The sequence below is a fragment of the Colius striatus genome, chromosome 28, assembly GCF_028858725.1.
Source record: "Colius striatus isolate bColStr4 chromosome 28, bColStr4.1.hap1, whole genome shotgun sequence".
In the NCBI taxonomy this organism is placed as follows: domain Eukaryota; kingdom Metazoa; phylum Chordata; class Aves; order Coliiformes; family Coliidae; genus Colius; species Colius striatus.
In genome coordinates, this window is record NC_084786.1 from 1600605 (window position 1) to 1607500 (window position 6896).

Here is a 6896-nt window from a genome sequence, read left to right on the forward strand (position 1 = left end):
CATAAGTGAGTGGGAATGACTAATTTTCCTTGTGGGGTAACGGCCCATCCTTCCTCATTAAATGTGCCCTCTAGATCTGTGATCAATTTCCTATCCTCTTTGGTATAGTTTGGCTTACCTTCAAGGGAGATTTGTCCATCTGGAATTAAAGCTCCCTCAAACCTTACCTCTCCTTTTGCAGCCTGTTTCGCCTCTCAGTCCGCCAGCTCATTTCCTCTTTCCAATCTGAGCTTACTTTTTGGTGTGCCCTCATGTGCATAACAGCCACTTTCTCAGGGAGTTGTATGGCATTAAGTAGTTTCAAAATTTCTTCCGCGTATTTGATGTGCTTCCCTTGAGAAGTTAAAAGGCCTCTTTCCTTCCAAATTGCTCCATGACCATGGACAACTCCAAAGGCATACTTGGAGTCCGTGTAAATGTTAATGGCCCTGCCTCGTGCTAACTCCAAAGCACGAGTAAGGGCAATTATTTCTGCCTTTTGTGCGGAGGTTCCTGTAGGTAGTGATCTCGATTCTATTACCTCTTGACTGGTCGTGACTGCATATCCGGCGTATCTTCTCCCTTGCAGGACATAGCTGCTTCCATCTGTAAACCAGCTTTCCACGTTGTCCAGAGGGGTTTCCTTCAAGTCCAGGCGACTTGAATATACTGCTTCGATGGTTTGTAAACAATCATGCTGCACTGGTTCTCCTGAATTTCCACTAAGAAATCAGATTGGCGTCTGGTCACTCCCGTTTCGCGCAACAAAGAAGAACCCCTGCACAAAGAAAAAGAAATCCTGCAGAACAGGCTGCCCAGAGGGCTTGTGGAGTCTCCTTCCTTGGAGGATTTCAGCACAAGCCTGGACACGTTCTTGTGCGACCTGATCTAGGTGAACTGAATTCTGGGGGAGGAGGTTGCTCTAGATGATCTCTAATGGTCCCTTCCAACCCCTACCACTCTAGGATTCTATGATGTCACACAGTCTAGATGCAGTACCAGATGTGCTGTGATGTCACGGAGCACTGTTGCAGCATCCAGGGGTGATGTGATGTTATAGAGAACTGTTGCCATGCCCACGTCTGCTGTGATGTCACAGAGTCTCATTTCAGTGCCCAGATACTATGTGAAATCTCAGAGCACTGTGTGTCCAGTGTCCAGACGTCCTGTGATGTCACAGAGCACTATTGCAGTGCCCAGATGTGCTGTCATATCACACAGCCCTGCTGCAAAGCCCAGATGTGCTGTTGCGTTACATAGTCCTATTGCAGTGCACACGTCTTATGATGTCACAGAGTACTGTTGCCTTTCCCAGATGTGCTGTGATGTCACAGAGCACTATTGCACTGCCTAGTACTAGGACGTCACAGAACCCCACGGCAGTGTCTGGATGTGATGTGATGTCAAACACTCTTGTTGCAGTGCCCAGATTTTCTGTGATGTCCTACAGCCGCGTTCCAGTGCCTAGATATGCTATGATGTCACGGAGCAGTGTAGCACTGCCCAGATGTGCTGTGATGCGACGCACACCGCACATCCTCTGCGATGCCCACATGTACTGCTGTGCCACACAGTCCTGTTGTAGTGCCTAGATGTTCTCTGATTTCACACACCCCCTTGTCATGCCCAGATGTGCTGTGATGTCACACGGCCCTGTTGCCGAACCCAGATGTGCTATGATGTCACAGAGCACTGTTGCAGTGCCCAGATGTGCTGTGATGTCACGGAGTACCACTGCAGTTCCCACTTGTGCTGTGATCTCACAGGCACTGTAGCAATGTCCTCTTGTGATAGGATGTTTCAGAGCACTGTTGCAGTGCCCACGTCTGCTGTGATGACAGAGTCTCGTTTCAGTGCCCAGATACTATGTGAAGTCTCAGAGCAGTGTGTGTCCAGTGCCCAGACGTCCTGTGATGTCACAGAGCACTATTGGAGTGCCCAGATGTGCTGTAAGGTCACACAGTCCTGCTGCAAAGCCCAGATGTGCTGTTGTGTTACACAGTCCTGTTGCACTGTGCACATGTTCTGTGATGTCACAGAGCACTGCTGCCTTTCCCAGATGTGCTGTGATGTCACAGAGCACCGTGCCAGTGCCTAGTGATGCTGTTATATATCAAAGCAGTGATTGAGTGCTCAGATGTCTTGTAATGTCACAGAGCACTGTACCAGTGTGCAGTTGAGATAAGATGTTATAGAGCACTGTTGCAGTGCCCGGATGTGCTGTGATGTCAGAGAGTCCTGTTTCAGTGCCCAGATATGATGTGAAGCCTTAGAGCACTGCTACAGTGCCCAGACGTCCTGTGATGTCACACAGCACTGTTGCTGTGCCCAAAGGTGATGTGACGTCACAGAATACTGCCGCAGTGTCCGGATGTGATGTGATGTCACAGAGCCCCATTCCAGTGCCTAGATAACAATGATGTCACAGAGCAGTGTAGTGGTGCCCAGATGTGCTGTGATACAATACACACAGCACAACCTCTGCAATGCCCACATCTCCTGCAGTGTCACACAGCCATGTTGCAGTACCCAGTTGTGCTGTGATGTCACAGAGCACTGTTGCAGTGACAACGTCTGCTGTGATGCCACAGAAACCCGTTTCAGTGCCCAGATATGATGTGAAGTCTTAGAGCACTGCTACAGTGCCCAAAAGTGCTGTCATGTCACACAGCGCCGCTGCAAAGCCCAGATGGGCTGTTGTATTACACACTCCTGTTGCAGTGCGCACCTGTGCTGTGATGTCACAGAGCACTCTTGCAGTGTTCTGATGTGCTGTGATGTCAAACGTCCGCGGAAGAGGAAGACGGAGCACTGGAACAGGTTGCCCACAGGGCTTGTGGAGTGTCCTTCCTTGGAGGACTTCAGCATAAGCCTGAACACGTTCCTGTGCGACCTGATCTAGGTGAACTTGATTCTGGAGGAGAGGGTTGGTCTAGATGATATCTAATGGTCCGTTCCAACCCCTACCATTCTAGGATTCGATGATGTCACACAGCCTGGATGCAGTACCCACATGTGCTGTGATGTCACAGAGCACTGTTAGTGTCCAGAGGTGATGTGATGTTATAGAGCACTTTTGCCATGCCCACGTCTGCTGTGATGTCACAGAGTCTCTCTGCAATTGCCACATGTGCGGCAATGTCACTGAACCCCATTGCAGTGCCCACGTGTGCTGTGATGTCCCCATGTAGTCTATCAGCCAGCACTGTGTCACATTTGCAGCTGCTTTCCTGAGGGAACTATCTCCATTCCCACTCACTGGGACTCCTCAGCTCCCATTGAAATAACACATGTTGTCGGTTAAGCTCTACCACTGAGTATGGGAGCTACAAGAAAGCAGGAAGGCAGACTCCACCTATAGTGGTAAGTAGGTCCCATTGTAGTCTATCATCTTGCACTGTGTCACATTTGCAGCTGCTTTCCTGTGGGACTTATCTCCAATCCCCTGCACTTGGGCTGCTCAGTTCCCATTGAAAACACACAGGCTGCCAGTAGAAGTTATGCCACTGCGTGTGGACACTACAAGAAAGCAGCTACACAGACCCCAACTACAGTGGTAAGTAGGTGTGGTAGTTTGAGCCTGGCTGGATGCCAGGTGCCCACCACACCACTCTGTCCCCCACCTCCTCAGCAAGCCAGGGAAGGGGAGAAAATAAGATGGGAGTCTCGTGGGTTGAGATAAAAGCAGTTTAATAAAGAAGCAGCAAAGCCGCGCGCGGGAAGCAAAGCAGAAGCAGATAAAGCTGTTCCTCTCCACTTCCCATCAGCAGCGATGTCCGGCCACCTCCCGAGAAGCAGGGCTGCGGTACGCGTAGCGGTTGCTTTGGGAAGGCCAGAAATGAATCTCGCCTCCCCTTCCTGCTCCTCTCCCCCAGTTTATATTACTGAGCTGACGTCATATGGTATGGAATATCTCCTTGGTCAGCCTGGGTCAGCTGTCCTGGCCATAGTCCCTCCCAAGATCATGCCCACTCACAGCTATTGGTGAAGGTGGGGGAAGGAATGCTGGAGGGACAGCCCTGATGCTGTGCGATGGTAGTCATAATATTGATATCAACAGTAAGCACAGCACTGCAGGAGCTGCTGTGGAAAGTCACTACCATCCCAGACCCACTACAGACAGTCACAGGAATGCAGACATATTACAAACACTATTGTTTCTGTGTTCAAACGAAACACACAGTCAGTAATATCAATCATGAAAACATCTCCTTAATTGTAGCATTCTTTTTTCATAAAGTATATGCTCAAAAAACCTTGTAAACTCTTACAAGGGCTCCAAGTTTGCTGCATGATCCAATATGTTCATGTGGCTGCACAGCTTCTGAAGCTGTGTTCTGTGTTCTGCATTGTCAGTTCCCAGACCTGTAGGCAAAACCTCAGATTGAACGTCGTATTCGTTAACTGACATCTTCAAGTCTGGAAGCCTGGTAACCCGGACCTTGGATGACAAAACACAACAAGTTGAAACCATAACTCATCAGTAGTCTAACTCTAAGCTACTCTAAGTGAAGCTTTAAACATGTACCCATTTATTGATACCTGTAAGTAATTGGTTTTCTCCCAATGTCCCAACAGGCACGTTCCCATGTTTAATTCTTCTCCAGATAGTGCCATCTTTTTCACCATAATAGTGTCGTAAGGAACTCGTAGTCAACTCCATGTAACACAACCAAGAGAGCAACCAAGTAAACAATCTGAGCCCTGATTACACAAGTTACAGCTGAAATACACACCACACAGAATAACTTCCTAGACCAAAACATAGAAGAAAACTGCTGGGGGGACACAGTTAGAAAAACTCTAAACAATAGCATAGCAATCAGAAAAAGGCTGAGATGTGCCATATAGGAAAGGAAGCTGCTAGAGAGAATTACTTCCAGTAATTCCCCGTTACCACTGTATTTTTCATCTGAAATTGACTGAATGGTCAGATGGAAAACAGCATCACACATTCCAAAACACTAACTAACTGTACTCTTGGACAGGACCAAGCAGCCACAAGAGGCACATCATGATCCTGAGATGGAGGGGTGGCCTTTCTGATGAACTTGTCCAGACAATTAAAAAATAACCAACTCTTTAAGCAAAACTCATCTCTAAGTCAATCTCCTACCAACAAGGTTTTGGGAGAACAGGAGAATGCTGAGAGGAAACACTCACTGCATGGAGGGCTGTTATCTTCTAGTCAGTCTTACCGAGAAGAATATTTGCCAGTGCCTTTATTACAGGCCAGGGAACTGACAGAACAATACAAACATGGCACTGACTAATATTTTCTTTTCAGGAAAACCTGAAGAGTTGGCTCTGAGAAAACCAATAATTAAAACAATTTCATCCCATGCCTGAGATTATTGCCATGAGAAGTTATCTCAGTTTACCACAGAATGGCTGTGGCTGGAATGGCCCTCTGGAGATAATTTCATCCAAACTCCCTGCTCAAGCAGGGACACCTTGAATCATGTGCCCAGGACCACATGCTGGTTGCTTCTGCTTATTTCCAAGGACAGAGACTCTACAGTCTCTGAGAAACCTGTTCCAGGGGTCAGACGCCACCACAGTAAATTATCCAACAGTATTACCTGAATACCGTGTGGAATCAAATTGAACTTGGAACGGACAGAAGCAAAGAAAAGAACAGGTGCTCTTGTAAAGGAGTTTAGATACAAATATTTTGTAATGCTGCAATTCTATACCTCCCATTGGGTCAGTCCCAGTTGTGTTTCCCAAGGTCAGTACTACTTTCGCTTTGTGTAGTTCTCCTTTAACTGTTTGATGAATAGAATTAGTTACCTAAGCAAAAAAAGTCACTGCACTTGAGGTGAATTCCAACATAACTTTACAATAACTGCAATGAAACAAATCTTCCAAGCTTAAACATGACACGAGTATTAAACAAATAAAACCAGATTTTGTTACTCATTAAGGAAGGAGCTTCCTGAATGGGACAGTACTCAAACACAGTTTCATTTACAGAGGCTACCCTTCCCCCGTTGAATCCCCACAGATGCAAAAGCAGCAATAACGTTTTCTGGAAGAAGATACTGAATTCAGAAGAATTGAAGAAAAAAAATCGCATAAATCTCACTTGATTTTGCAGGAAAACAAACCAAGAAAGCTGACTTCTCAGAATCTGGCCAATAGTAGATATTTCTTGTCAATACTAATGAGGAGTTAAATTTGAAAACTAAGTTTGCAGTCCATTACTGCTTTCTTACAGAAAATAACACACAAAGAGAAATAAAAGAACATACCATTGAAAATCTGATAAATATTACCTTTGGGTTCCACTCAAGTTCATTACCAATGGGTGTCACTCTACAAAGTCCCCAGCCTGAGGTGGCAGACACTGAAACTTGGCAGGTGAGTGAAGCACCTGGTAACTTTGGACTTGACATGTTCTGCCTTCATCTATATAGTTAATTTTGACACTACAGAACATATTTTCCTTCTCTTTTGGGGAAATATCTAGCACCTGAGCCCTTCAGAGTTGGAGAGGAAACAAAGAATTATTATAGTTGTAAAGTTTCTTCACCTACTTGTGTCTAAAAAAGATTAAACTTTCACAGCACAATGTTCAGGGGTGTGTATGTGGAGCCATTCTGGCTTCCCTTCAGTACAGGCAGCATGTGAGAGCTTTTTAAAGAACAATTTGTACAGCAGAGATTTTTTTGCTACTTTTGATGGTGGGTTAACTTTAACTTAGCAGTAAAAGTTCTCAATTACTTTGTATTAAAACGAGCACATGAATAATTTAAACCAAAACAAATCCACATTTTTACCTGTGAACAACTGTTTTCTGACATAAACCATGAAATGCCAGCTTCTCCACATTTTTAACAGCAATCTTATTACCAGGTTCCTTAAAATACCCATTAATTCCTTCAGCAAGAATTGTATATTGGTTCTTCTGCTGA